The sequence below is a fragment of the Saccostrea cucullata genome, unplaced genomic scaffold (genome assembly GCF_032062105.1).
Source record: "Saccostrea cucullata isolate Sc308-1 unplaced genomic scaffold, CSIRO_AGI_Scuc_v1 ctg3162, whole genome shotgun sequence".
Lineage (NCBI taxonomy): Eukaryota > Metazoa > Mollusca > Bivalvia > Ostreida > Ostreidae > Saccostrea > Saccostrea cuccullata.
This window is the reverse complement of record NW_026933761.1, coordinates 25,706-42,047: the sequence shown is the minus strand read 5'-3', so window position 1 is coordinate 42,047 and position 16,342 is coordinate 25,706.

Sequence of the window (16,342 nt, the reverse complement as noted above, 5' to 3'; positions counted from 1 at the left end):
TTGTCCCTGTGGTCCACCATAGTGTCCCGTCCGGTCCACCAAGTAGCCTTACCACGTAAATAAATCCTCCCGTCCAAATAAAGCTAATATACAATTTTGGTCACCTACAATTTTCATAGGGTTTTCTAATCAAATATTCAAAATACATATCTGTTCAATATACTAGATTTTACAAACAAATAACAAAAGAAAACATGTATTTTTGCCGTTTAACAAGTAAATGAATTAGAGCGTAAATATATACATTCTCGCTATATTGCTAACCGTTTTACATCGAATATTGCTCTTTAAAGCTAATAACAAAAATATTGTAAAGTATAAAAACTTACTGAGCTGTGGCATTTTACACATAAAAATCATACTGTCGGCCCCCAGGTCTTGCTCTCAACGCCGCTACAAACATCCCTGAATCCCAAGATCACACAGCAGGGGAAACAGCTAAAACACACCCAAGTTCACACAGCATGGGTTATATAAATGCACACCCAAGATCACTAAGCATGGGTAAAGTATAACTCACAGCGTCCAGACCTCATCTGACAAACACTAGCCAACACCCAGCAGTATAAATAACTGACCAAACTACTCAAACGGGTTCGACAAGTATACGTTGATAAAAATAGCAACAAGTACAACCCAGTGACCAATAGTGCGTAAATGAAATAAACGATAACTCTTACCAATACCTGTACAATAAGCTAATATAAAACATTGACACAATGTCACTTGTGACAATACCTCCCTTCTTAAGACACAAAATGCAATTTTGTGACAAAAATGGAAAACTATGTACACAACAAAGTCTTTATGAATACGAACTTACTCAGGAACAACACGACTGAGAAAATCAGCTCCAATATTATCTACACCTCTAATAACTTCAGTTCTAAAGTTGAACGCTTGTAGAAAAAGAGACCATCTCATCAACCTGCCGTTTGAAGCTTTAGTCTTTTGTAAATGCAGTAGTGGTCTGTGATCTGTCTCCACAACAAACGCTCTTCCATACAAGTAAGACTGAAATTTCTGTATAGCCCATACAACTGCAAGACACTCTTTCTCCACCACCGAATAACGTTGTTCTCTGTCTAGCAGCTTCCGGCTTGCGTACGCAACAGGAAATGTACGTCCATCATGTTTCTGCATCAGCACTGCACCAACTCCATGATTAGATGCATCGGTCCTTAAGATGAATGGCTTCGTCAAATCTGGTAATCTGAGAATTGGACTGTAGAGCAACATAGATTTTAAACTCTTGAACGAATTATCATGTTCTTGTTTCCAGTCAAATTTGTTTGGAACACCTTTCTTGGTTAAATCAGTTAAAGGAGCAGCAATAGTGGAAAAGTTTGGCACAAATTTTCTGTAATAGCCAATCAAACCAAGGAAAGATCTAACCTGCTTCTTTGTCTCTGGCCTTGGTGCTTCTTGGATAGCTCTCAACTTCTTGTTGGTTGGCTGTAAGGTACCTCCTCCAATAACATGACCCAAGTACTCTAGTCTCGTCTGCGCTATCTCACATTTGGAGGGTTTTGCTGTTAATTGCGCTCTCTGTAGTCTCTCCAGCACTTTTCTTAGTTCTGTAACATGTTCTTCAAAAGTTTCTGTATGAATGAGAATGTCATCAACAAAACTATCAGTATGCTCTAAACCTTTGAGAATTTTCCGCATTAGCCTATTAAAAGTAGCTGGACTATTTTTCATACCGAAGGGCATTACTTTAAATCTGTACAAACGATCTGGTGTTAAAAATGATGTTAAGTCTCTGTCTTTTTCTCTCATTGGAATCTGCCAATATCCCTTACATAAATCAAGTTTAGAAAAGAAACGACTGTTACTAATTTTAGTCATGATTTCATCTGGATCTGGCATTGGTTCTGGATCAAAAATCGTTACCTTGTTCAAGTTACGAAAATCCACACATATTCTTTGGCTACCATCGGACTTCTTTGCCACGACAATCGAACTAGCATACGGTGATTCTGATGGTTCGATGATATCCATGTCAATCATATGCTGTATTTCTTCTCGGACTGCACTTCTGACTGCATACGGTATCTGATATGGTCTGTTTCTGATTGGTTCTTTGGTAGTGAGATGAACTTCATGCTGGATAACATTCGTTCTACCAGGTAGATCTGTTAAAACTTCCTGAAATTCATGTAAAACATCATTTATGTTTTCAAGCTGATCTGATGACAGTGAATGATTTACCTTGACATCTGTGAATGATTCTGTTGCTTTCATAGGAAGAAGATGTAACAAATGTTCATTACTTGAGTCCTCTGTTTCCTCCGATTCCAAAACAACACAAGACGCTAAAGTTGTTGGCGAATCTGTGTTCTTTTCCTCTCGAACATTGTATTTCTTCAATAAATTTGCATGAAACAAACGAATATGTCCATTCATATCTATCTGGTAATCAGTTTGTCCTTTTCTATCAACTACTTTGAAAGGTCCTTTCCACTGCATTAAAAGTTTGTTATGGTCTGTTGGAAGCAAAAGAAGAACGAAATCACCAACCTTGAAAGATCTCGGCTTTGTTCTTTTATCATACTGTTTCTTGTAATGGTCTTTGGACTTCTGAAGTTCTCTCTGAGCCAGCTCACACGTTCTTGCCAATCGCTCCTTCAGGTCAAGCACATACTGGTAAGTAGTTTTCACTTCCGGGTCCTTCTCCTCCTTTGTCCACAGTTCCTTCAAAACTGCCATAGGTCCCCTAACATTACGTGCATAAACTAGATCAAATGGAGAAAATTTAGTGCTTTCTTGTGGAACTTCTCGATAAGCAAATAACAATGCTGGTAAATATCTATCCCAGTCTTTTGGTCTTTCAGAACTCATTTTCCTTAACATTGACTTCAAAGTACCATTGAACTTTTCTACTAGTCCATTACATGCTGGATGGTATGGAGTTGTTACTAATTGCTTAAATGATAAAAGTCGACCCACCTCTTTCATAATGTTGGAGGTAAATTGCGTACCCATGTCTGACAGTACTTCTTTTGGAATGCCAACTCTGCTGAATATCTCTACCAACGCTTCTGCCACCGTCTCTGTATCGATGTTCTTCAATGCAACCGCCTCTGGATACCTAGTACTGTAATCTACAACAGTCAAAATGTATCTATTGCCTTTGTCAGTAATTGGAGAAAGCGGACCTACCAAATCTACGGCTACCCGTTCAAATGGTGTATCAATAAGTGGCATTTTCTCCAACGGAATCTTCGTCACTTTGCCCTTAGGAAATGTTCTTTGGCATATGTCACATGATTGGCAATATCTCGTCACGTCACCCTGGATTCCAGGCCAATAGAAATTCGACATGATGCGGTCTAGAGTCTTCTTTGTACCAAGATGTCCGCCTAGGATACTGTCGTGCGCAATCTTCATAACTTTCTGTCGCAAAGGTTCTGGAACAACAAGTTATTTATACAGTTTTTGATCACTAACCTTTTTTGAATGATAATGTCTGTACAACAGTCCTCTTTCAACACTAAACCATGTCTCTATATTTTCACCTATGTTCTTCTTTCTGCCAGTCGCTGCATGCTCACGATACACTTTCAGGGAAGAATCGTCCATCTGCAGTTGCTTCATCTGATCAATTGTCATATCAGTATCCACTAAATCTGTAACATTTAGCTTTTTCATACCTTTGTCTTCTTTTTTCTTTTGATTTCTTGTCTGTACTGCTTGAAGAAATTGACTACACTCTTCTCTTTCGTCCTTTCTACACCACTGTGGATCAGGATCCGTCTGATTTCTAGCACCATCGATGTTACCTATAATAAGATCATAAACAGGTTCTTTCATACATAGAGCATTGATATTACCTGTGAAATAGGGAGTGTCCACATAGATAGAAGCCTCCTCTACTGTACGAACCGTGCCGTCTATCAGAACACATCTCTGCACTTGTCCAGTCAGCTGATCATCTGTAACCAAATCTCTCTTCACAACAACACCACTACAACCTGAGTCTCTTAACACTTTAACAAAGTTCTCACCAACATAACCCATAGCAACGGGCATCTTTTCACAAACCTTACAGACACCTCCAATAACAGGTAATACGTGTCCACATGCAAGTTTAACAAGTCCATCTGTGACACAACACTGCAACAGTTTATGTTGAGGGATGCATGCTGATCCTATGTGAGGCTGATTTTGATGCGATATTGCGTTGTCCGTCCTTACTTCAGCAGAATTCTGTAAGTTGGAACTAGAATTGTTATTAGATTTTATGCAGTTCAACTCACAGTTATGTTGACTCTGTAACATCGCAGCCTTTTGAGTATTGTGCGAAGTAGGTACTGCTCGAGGAATCTTCTGCTTGGAGAAACAGTTTCTTGCCAAATGTCCACTTTTCCCACAGATGTAACATTTTCTCTCACCTTTTTGCTGTAGTGATCCTTGGTACGTCTGTTGCTTTTGAATGCTGTTACTGTGAACGTTGAAAGTGCTTGATGGTTGCTTCTGAAAAACTTGTAAGTCTTTAGTGAATGAAGTATAACCATGAGCTTCAATAAATTGGTCTGCGAGATTTGACATTTCTTCTACATTTTTCGGATGTCTTTCTTTGAGATACATTCCCAACTGCTTACTACAACTGTTTAAAAACTGTTCTCTTAAACACAAATCTTTAAGACCGTCATATGTTTTAGGACTATCTGCTAAAGACAACCATTTCTCTACATAATTGTTCAGCCTAGCAAAGAATTGTGAAGGATTTTCACCCTGTTCTGGTCTGCTGGAACGGAACTTGACACGAAACCCTTCTTCCGTTAGTTGAAAACGCCTTAACAACGATTGCTTCAAGGACCCATAATTCAAAGCCTCTGAAACTGGAAGTCTAGAATAAACCTCAAGAGCTTTACCTTTCAGGAGAGCACTAAGATTAATCGCCCATGAAGACTGTTCCCACTTAGCACATGAAGCAAACCTTTCGAATCTCTGTAAATATGAATCAATACAATCTTTAGATTCATCAAATGGAGGTAACTTTGGCAACTTAGCAAGCGATTGAGAAGCAAGACCCAGTGGACCTACAGCTAGTTCTCCAGCTTTTAATTTTTGTAATTCAGTTTCTTTCTTAAGTTTTTCTAATTCAATTTCGCTCTCAATCTTTCTCGCTTCTCTCTCTGCTGCCCTTTCCGCCCTTTCAAAATATTCTCTCTCTTTTCTGTCAACAAACTCTTGTAACTCAGTTCCTTGCAAACCTAACTTTTCTCCTAATTGTAAATACTCCATGGTTACAATATGCAACGCAACAACAAACAACAAATGTGAAAATAAGAAAATGACAAAATGCATATGAACAAAAATATTTTGTACAAAACCTGCGAAAAAAAATAATTCAAACAATAGAAATCTTTTTCAACTAAAGCCTTTTCTACAAAACGTGAAAATAATGCAGGTATACTTGGTAACAGGAAGTCTATCCCACCGCTGCCACCAAAAATGTCACAAATGACCTCAAGTTGTGATGGATTCTTTATAGAATTTACTAACCAAAATAAATAATATTTTGGAAGACCTCCTGTGTACCAAGAAACAACAAGATTTATAAAAATTAACAATAAATTTATCTACATATGTACAATAAACATGAAACCGGCCAAAAGTTCAATCGTGGTCATCACTGGACAAATTCACACTCCACACCACGTCCATGGTCCAACATATTGTCCCTGTGGTCCACCATAGTGTCCCGTCCGGTCCACCATATCCAAGTAGCCTTACCACGTAAATAAATCCTCCCGTCCAAATAAAGCTAATATACAATTTTGGTCACCTACAATTTTCATAGGGTTTTCTAATCAAATATTCAAAATACATATCTGTTCAATATACTAGATTTTACAAACAAATAACAAAAGAAAACATGTATTTTTGCCGTTTAACAAGTAAATGAATTAGAGCGTAAATATATACATTCTCGCTATATTGCTAACCGTTTTACATCGAATATTGCTCTTTAAAGCTAATAACAAAAATATTGTAAAGTATAAAAACTTACTGAGCTGTGGCATTTTACACATAAAAATCATACTGTCGGCCCCCAGGTCTTGCTCTCAACGCCGCTACAAACATCCCTGAATCCCAAGATCACACAGCAGGGGAAACAGCTAAAACACACCCAAGTTCACACAGCATGGGTTATATAAATGCACACCCAAGATCACTAAGCATGGGTAAAGTATAACTCACAGCGTCCAGACCTCATCTGACAAACACTAGCCAACACCCAGCAGTATAAATAACTGACCAAACTACTCAAACGGGTTCGACAAGTATACGTTGATAAAAATAGCAACAAGTACAACCCAGTGACCAATAGTGCGTAAATGAAATAAACGATAACTCTTACCAATACCTGTACAATAAGCTAATATAAAACATTGACACAATGTCACTTGTGACAGACTTCAACATTCCCAATTAAAGTCATTGTTTTTATTTTTAGTAGATACATTGACATGGTTTGAAAATTCAACCTATCGTTTGGTTGCATTTTGTCAGTCACATTTCTTACCTTTTTTTTGTGTATACTTTTTTAAAAAAGGATTGAAATCAAATATAATTATAGCAAACCAATCTGGTTCATCATTAAGGTACTTATAATTACTTCATGTAATGTTTAAAAATGATCCAGATCAAATGACAAAACAGGAACAATATCAGCAATGATAATAAATTTATCTGCTTAAAATGAAAAAAAAAATATCCGTTACATGCTAGTATTCCTTTTAAGTCAAAAAGATTATTGAAAATTTCTCTTTAGTGGTGCTTAGTTATTTTCCGCTTTGATAAGTTATTTCCGCGAAGAACACGGAAAGAATTCACAATGCATGCTATACTTTTCGAGAAATATTTTAATTTTCATCGATAAAAATTCATTGAATGGTGATGAAAAATATTGTATTCGCCTATTTTTTGGTTCTCAAAGAAACCGTCTACCTAGGTATTTTCTTTGATAATCTAACATAACGCTTATTTTTCTCAAATTAAGAGACATAATTTTTGCAATTTATGATAAGAATTATTTTTAGTTACAGGAATACCGAGGATAGATATTCCTCCTGTGATAAGCTCGGAGTTTCATCTGGAATATTATTTATCAATTCCCCATTTAACTCCACTAACAACCTATGCCAGGTGGAAAAGGAAATGCAATGTAACTAACAGTATATAGTCTTTGAAGACCAAGTTTTATTATCACAGTCTGTTGGAATTAAATTGGGCGCTATTTGTGCTCTTTTATTATATTTATTATATATTTTTGATATATTCCTACAAAAAGATGATGATATAAAGCGATGATCGAAAGAAAAAAAATCTACAAACAATAAAAAACAGGGGATAAAACATCGATCAATGAAATTCAAGTGGTGGGATCGAGTGCAAATGGGAGAGAGCAACAGATCATAAGATTTTTGTTTTAGACAGCAAATAGAATATTCCGTAACTAAATTCCGAAAAAAGAACAAACAATAAGATTGAAAGAATTAAGACAAAATTGAAGCATTGTTAGGTAATACTGTAAACCAACTTTTATTCGCGTGCGAGAAATATTCGCAAGTTTCACGACTTACTTTAAGTCACGATAATGAATCGCCTCGAACCATTTATTTTGCTCACTTTTTGTGGAAAATGTTTCCTTATTCGTGAAAATTAATTGTTGCAGATGAATTTCAAACTGACGAATCGCGAATAAAAAATGACGCGAATAATAGTTGGTTTACAGTATTTGCTTACAAGGTCACTGAAACGAGCATAGAATTTATTATTCTCAAAGCTTGCTCTTTTTTTATCAAATAAGCTGAAAAACATATTAAACACTTTATACAGTAGGTTTAAGATTATTACTAGTACATTCTATAAAAAGGAAAAATAATGACTTGATGTACATGTACTACTACACCACATTTCCACGTTGATGACGGAAAAGCTGGGGAAATAAAATCGGCTACCATGAAGTACAATCGTTAGTTTGTTCCACTCGTCAATATTTCGTACAACATCCAAATATGAAATACATTTGGCAGACTCTGAAATGTGATTTGGATGTTTTACTGACAAAGCTACTGACAATTAAATTGGTGTCACAAGGACTTCAACATTCTCGATTCAAATCTTTTTTTAATTCCATAGTAAATACATTTACATGGTTTGAAAATTCAACCATTCGTTTGGTCGCATTTTGTCTGTCACATTTCTTACCAATTTTTTTTTTTTTAAATGGTATCCTCCTCAAGCCTCCCCCCACCGGTTTTCCAGGGTTCATATCTTAAGTCTTGTTTTGTTAACAGGATTTATAATCGATTACTCTTCTTTTTTTCACCTTTTACTTTTCTTTTTACTAGACTTCGGTATTATTGTGCATTTCTACAATATTTGTTTCCTCGTTTCTTTTTTTTTTTTATTTAATATATTAAATTAAATAAAATTAAAGCTTGATATGGTACAAAAGTTATTTGAAACTTGAAAACAATCAAATGGTGATGTTTAACCAATTTACAAGAGAAATCAATTCAGAAATATCACAAAAGAGGACCTGGGAATATATTACTGCTCAGCCAAAAAAGAGTTCGGGGCTTCGGTATCTCCCTTTTTCAAGATATCATAAACAGGTGAGCTGTTTTTATTTTTAAAAATCGAGGATTATCTCAAATACGGAAGCCTAAAAATGTAAAAAGTATCACACTACCTGTTTCTCGGACAAAATGCATTTTGTCAACCCTTTTATCCATGCTATTTGTATAAAGCCTGACAGTCTGGTTCTTAGGTAAGACAAAACGCGTGTTTTTGCCAACCAGGGCAGTGAGTTTATCATTCGATTCAGCCTGTCACTTTTATTAACTTCGAATGGCAAATGTTTAGATTACATAAATTGAAAAAGGTGTAGAAGCATTAGTTTTCTTACTTCCCTTCAATTTGATGAAAATTCTTTTTTTTTCTTTCAGCTTTAAAGTTAAGCAACGTTTATTTCAGAAAAATCCCACTTTCTGAGCAGAAACTAAAAAAATTAGCATTACAGTAAACTATACTTTAATTACACTTATGTAGTCCTTACTGACAATGACATGGTGACACAAAGTTTGTGTTTACTCCAATTGAAGCCAACAGATTATTACGGACTCTTGTGTTAAACATTTATTTTTTTATAAACATATTTTTTATTACAAATTTTGTGTCCTTTCTTGATAGATGTTTAGAGATTTACTTCATTATTTTGAAGTCATCAGACATTACACAGAAATCAGAATTTCAAACTTGTACATCTTTATTCGTTATCGTCATATGGACCAAAAGAGATAAACCAAAGTTGTGAAGAATTCCATCAATGCAACCTTACTTAATGTCAGCTGGAACATGAATGTAAAGTACAATGGACAATAGGAAGTGAAACTTCGAATTTGGTGGATATAGGCGAAAATGTAACGCTAGATAGTGAAAGTAATGCATGCATATATCGCTTTACTTAAAATTGTTTTGACAAATAAAAACCAAATGCTGCAAGCAAGTTGTAAGATTTCAGTTTCAACTGGGAAAACTAGACAAAGTTTAGATCTACTTTAAGACTGAAAATAAAAATTTAAAACAGTAACGATTCAAGTATACCTTTTACAGGAAATCTTCATTTTTCTAACGTCAAGAGAATTAATGCAGCAAATGGTTATAACTGTAGTTTATGGAATGAAAGGCTGAGGAGGCTACTGAAGGGCAGTTCAATAAACCTACATGTAATTGAGAAAGGTATTTAATTTTTAAGGGGGCCTACTATAGTTTTATTGTGTGAAAAGTACAATAGCGAAACTCTTCATTTTTATACCATACATAACTTACATTAACTTCAGTGTACATGCAAAGTTTAAGGGAAATCTACCGTCCAGGTATTTTTGAGGGACCGTCTCAAAACACAGGTACATTTACTACAGGATTATATAGGAAAATGCCAATTTTTAGCACTTTAAAGCAAATTATACAAATACTACAAAAGACATTTCATTCAAACTATAATATTTGATGAGTAATACTATATTATACAATATATGTAAGAAACACAAAGTTCTATCGTCTTGTTACCAGAGGGGGCATCTCAAAATGCAAAAAAATTAGCAAATTTTACTATTTTTGTAAAGTATTACAAAATATGACGTGCACAACGGATTCACATGAAAACATGATAAAAATATTGGAGATATTCTCAAATTTCTATGTTTTAAACTTCAAGAGCGTATGATTAATACTTTTTCCATAATAATATTTTTATTACCCCTTTCTTTACCCCTTAATAATATTTTTATTATCCTTTTCTTTAAGAGCTACAGATTAACATAACGTCAAAAACACACTGCAACGACGTCAACCTACCTATCAATTGCAAAATTGGTTTAAAAATCAGTTGCATCAAATTGTAATTATATTTTTATACCTATAATTTCTTAATTTTGTTTAATTTTAATAATTAAGCAAAAAAGTTGCATTAAAACAGTAAATACGCTTCATTTTACTATGATGCGCGAAATATTGCGCAATGGAAACTATAGTCGGCCCCCTTAAATACATTTTCTTGATGGATTCATTAAATGTTATGTCGTTGATAAATCATTATGATATGAAATTTAAAATTAATTTTGGAACATTCATGAATTTGTTGTAGATGTTCCTGAAAAACGTTTCTTCTCGTGCCGTAAATCGCAGTATCTACAAAGCCTTTATTGGAGAAAATGCCAAACTCCAGTGTCTTTTTTCTGGAATGTAATTTTATTTTATTTTATTGCATTTTTTAAAAAATTTAATGCGCGCCTATTTTTAAAGAATGATTTTGAGATTTTTGAATTGAAATGTTTACGGGTAATCTGGTTAATATTTGATATAAAGTTAATTTATCTTTTTTCAAGTTCTGTACCAGAGATAAAATGGCAGACCATAAATGGATCGTTTATCACAAGCAATCATAAATATAATATTGAGCAGTTTGGGATAGAACTTCAAATATTGAATGTTATCTTTGATGTTGACAATATTTACAAGTGCATCACCGGAAACAACTTGTCACTCAGTCCGATGCTTAATGTTTCATGTAAGTTTAAACTGTTTCATTATATTACTGAGAAATTTCTTTTGTGTTTTAAATTGAGGAACTGTACTTACTTACTTTAATTTTATTATAATTGTAAAAAACAAAATAGCCACTCCTTTATTCCCCGATGTACACAGCAATTTTATGACGAAGATAGTAAATTTTGGGACTAGAAATGACATCAAACTATTATGCAATGCTGCAGCTGCGCCGGGCGAGCTTGATCTTATTGTAGACAGGTGGATGAAGAATGGAAATGAAATAAAACACGGTTGTAACAATGCATTTTTTCATAAAGGGGTGTATTTTTTTAGCTTTGATATCATGACAAATTTTGAAATTAACAATCTGATAAGTGAAAGATTTATCCCTGAATGCATGTGTATGTATGTTTTATAGTTTAACTTAATGTTAAATGTTAAATAGCGATCTTTTAGAACCTTGAGAGAAAAAGTCATTGAAATCTCCGTACGTTATGTCATTCCATTTGTGTCTGTGTTGTAAGAATAAAAATTATTCTTTAGAAAATGGCACTTTGCTTGTATTTAACATTTTATATAGGTAGTATATAATTTATATTAGGTTATCCTTATCATCTTTCTGACAACAAAAAGACGTTATACATTAACAAAAAGAGATTAGCTGATGCAGGATGCTACACATGCGTGACGAAAAATAGCGAAGGGATAGCTATAGCAAACTTTTAACTTCGTTCTGGTAAAATAAAAAAAAAAAGATATTTATTCTTCATATACATTTTCAAATTAATCAAGCAATTAAATCAATTTAATATGTTTTAGACTATTGTCATTAATTAAATCTACAGATGACATTCATTTTCATTCATGATTTGCCTTTTTCAAACTCTTTAGGTAATGAAAATCGTTGTAGGTAATCATGTCTTTTCAAAATTATAAAACGTGTTATATAAAAACTGTTAATGTATTTTGGATAATGTATTGACAACTCAGAATTACTGTAAGCATCCAATACATTACGATGAATCAATAAAGTAAACAAAGACTAACTTCTAAGAAGTGTCAAACTGATCTTTCATAATCAGACGTGTTTTCGTCTTATAATCCATGATGCGCGGCTATAATTCGAACGTCAACCAGTAGGCTGTATATATACAGGTAGTTTAAAAGAAAGTTTTAGAAACGATTTTGTAAGGGGTGTTAAGAAAGTTCGTTCCAGGATGAAATATTTTCAAAAATTTCAAAGTAGTGCTTAACTAAAGAGGTGAATTTTCAAGTTTTACAAAATCACAAGGGTGTGCTTTAGATTTATAGCAATTCATTTCTAGCAGGAACTTATAGGATTTTTCTTCCATATGAAATATATATAACATCTTTAAAAGCACCCGAATGATAGAAATGCTGGTCATTTTGAGTGAAAAAAAGGATAATTTACTCTTGATTCTTTATAGCTTATCTTGCATCAGACACGCTGATGAGCGTACGCATAAGAACGATAAATCACTTTTCAAAAGAATAGGTTTGTCATTTTGAAATTTTTCACAGATCTGATAATTTTTGCAAAGTATTTGAAAGGATGTTTTGACCTGTGTGCTTAATATATGTTCATAAATATGCGTCATCCCTAGTTTTTCTGAACAGACATAATCTGTTTTAATACCTCCCGTCTCTTTATGGATTCAACAAAAGACAGTTAAAACCTAATCAGTAGCAAGAATGGACTCTGTAGACATGAAATATCACAAATTGTAAATATCTTCTCATCGAATTTCTTTTCGAAAATAAAAGAAAAATGTAGAACGAACTTTCTTAACACCCTTTATATCCCAGCGCTGTTTGCCGGACATGCGTCTTTATCGCAGACGCAGTTATTATCTAACCTTTCACTGCGAAATTGCAACCCTTGGTTTTTTTAGTTATCGTCCTTTTAATTCACAATGAAGCGAGTCTGAGACGTGGGAAAGCAACAAAAAGAAGAAGAGGTACACGAGCTAGAATAAATAGGCAGGGTATGCGTTGCTTCCTTAATATTGGCGGGGTCATATATCATCCACAATTCAAAAACAAGGATGAATGTTTATTCAAAGTAGATGGAGTTCATCTATCCAAGGAAAGAAATGAGATTTTCTGTCAAAAAAAAATGGCCTGCAACAATTCCTGAAAAAGTGTTGAAATTCTAAGTGATTTGGGGTCTGCAGTGGAATTTTATGGAGTTTGAGTGGTTCTTGCCAACATTGGGGGTTTCACTGTACAGTATGAAGTACTAAGTGCTGATGGTCGTATAAGTGACCCCGCTTGTTGGCGAGATCTTCCGATCTTGTGGCGGAAGAACCGATCAAGTTCAATGCCGGAAATAAAAAAAAAACCTTCTGAAATGTAGCATTCCATATTGTGGGAGATGCTGACACACATGCGAATCAACCCGTTGCTGTTGGCATACCTTCGTAATTGATTGTAAACATGTTGTCATTGGAAATACAATTGTTGATTTTGATGTTGATGAAAGACAAGTTGAAAGTCATTGAAATATTGACAATTTGATGTTGGTGTTGATAATACAATGAAGTTTTTGATAAAGTTGAAATGTTGATCTAAAGTTAATTTGATGTAATTTGTCATTAATATCTCACTAAATGTAAATATGTTGTGTGCTTGGGGCTTGCTCTTGCTAACTGGCATCCCCTTGCAGTTGTATGTTGTTTCATTTAGAATTTAATGTACTTAATTCCACCGCGACCAAAAAATTGCCACAAGTAATCTTTAAACTTTTAATTTGTTGTGTCATCTTTGCATACAAGTTCAAGATAATATGACGTCAATGTAATTGAAAACTCTAAAATCTGTGTTCAGATGAACGTGCGCGCGCATGCAAAACGTTGAATGACATTTATAATTGATATCATTATAACTTTTTGTTAAAAGCAACATGATGTTAATAGCAGCAGTTGAAGAATTTACAAGGATAGAAAAGGCCGAGAAATTACTTAACATATTCCCAGACAACGTAATAGCATCATATATTCAGATGCAACAAATAATATCTATATGCAGACATATATATAATAAGAATATTGGAAAGCTTTATTCTAAATGAGATGTGCAGACTGAAGATCCCGAAATGGAGAAAAATTATGATATTTTACAAGAATGTTTTTCCATGCAACCCGACACCTCGGAATCTTGTTATGATTGTACAGAAAACGTCGACAGAATTTATAATTATTCTCAAAATTGATTCATCTTTGGCTATACTGCATTTTATCTGAACATACACTTCTGATACGGTATATCTTTTTCTCAGCATCAGCCATGACCACATTTTTATCAAATGAAATTTTCTACAGTCAATTTTAAAGCTCAAAACACTGAATATCATTAAGAAAGCCTTTTTTGACAAATAAATTCTTATTACTTATAACAGCACACGACCTTAAATTAAAAAAATCTACAAGAATATTTAACAAAACAAAAGAAAGTATTTGATTTATTTTTACACCTTTTGGTGTATTAGCTCCTTCCCATGATTGAAGAAATAAACAAACGGAAAAATAAATCATCTGCAGGCATAACCTATTTAAAAATGTGAAGATAAAGAACAATAAATAAGCTTAAACGTTAATTTCAAATTGTCAGCAGAGAAATGGGTTCTGTGGAAACAGAGATGGAATAAGATGGCGTGGAAGAGAACGCATTCCATGTCGAACGATTTCACCCACTGATTGCTCCTTGTCGTGATTAGGTGAAAAACAGCACACAGCCCAGATCGAAAAAATAAGAGAAACAATTGGTGTGAAATATGTCAGTATAGCTTTATCTTGCAATTGATTGAATTTGAAAACAGAGTAATTGTATTGAGCTGAGAATTTGTGAACTTTTTTTTACTAAAAAGAGATTGTCTGTAATCTTGTATCAACAATTTATCTGTCATTAAGCATCTCCGTTTTTGAAATTGTTCGTGCATAGAATTAATTTTGCTTTTCAAATCAACTGGATAAAGACACTAAGTAAGGGAAACTGATAAATTTTATAAAGAGGTTTCTAGAAAGAGACTCTACATGATATTCACAAAGGAAAGAGGAAATATCATTTGGATAAGTGCAGATACGTGCAGTGCGAGATTTTTATTTAGAATACATAGTTCAATTGAATCAATTCCTCATCTGTTTTATGACCCATGATCTTAATGCGGAGTCATATAATTGTTAAGAAAATACGTTCAAACAACAGTAAAACGTGGCTATAGGTGAGTACTATTATTTCTCTTTTTTCCGCCAAAACTGAGAATTTTAGTTCATAATATCACTTCTATGAAAAATTTTTGCAGGACAAACTATGACAATTAATAATAATTATTATTTTATTAAAAATATTATTGGTGAGTTTATTATTAGCATAAAACAATTGTAGGCATAATCGACTGATTCAACATTATCTGATGATGTAAAAAAAAAATGAGTTTAATTTAGATATGGCAGAAAAACCATTATGATAAACTTGATGGTTTTAAAATTTTTATCGTCATATTTTCTTATTTATATAGCAACATACCATAATCACCTCCAAAAAAGAGGTTTTATCTCCCAATTTATTCAATACATAGGAGCATGCCCAAATGAATCATGTTATTTTATTTTAGAAGTTGATTAAACAAGGATAACAAAAGTCTCTTTTAAAATCAATATATGACAAGTTCTATGGTCGATACAATGATTTTGTCATGCAAGAAATACACAACGATCGAATGTAATCAATCGGCAGGGGATGCTTGCTCGCCCATGCCACCTGCTCCAACCTCTGATGTTCTAGAGGTCCGTGTTTGCTCTGTTTACGGTTTGTATTGTTTTACTCTACTTTTGAGCTTTGCTGCTTATCCTCATATCTAATTCATTATGAAGTACAATCATTAAATTAAAAATAGTTCTCGGGCATTTACATATTATAATTGCAAATGTGGTTCTGTTTAAGGCTGAAAACTTTTTTATCTGCTGAGAAATCTGTTTAGATATATAATATGGTCTGCCTCACCTCACGTTTAGAATTTCCTTCTAAGGTATTCAGTACAATAAAGATTGTCGTTCTGTATTGTACTCCCCTGTCTTACCTGAACATGTGTGTACTAACTATCTTTAAAATAGTATTTTTTCTGTTTTTTTAATGTTGCCCTAGTAATGATTGAGTACAGCTTGGTGTTAAGGAGAATACGGTATAAAAGTTCAATATCTAAAATCTATATCATATTACAATTCATTTTCTTTAACATTTTATCCTTTTTTCC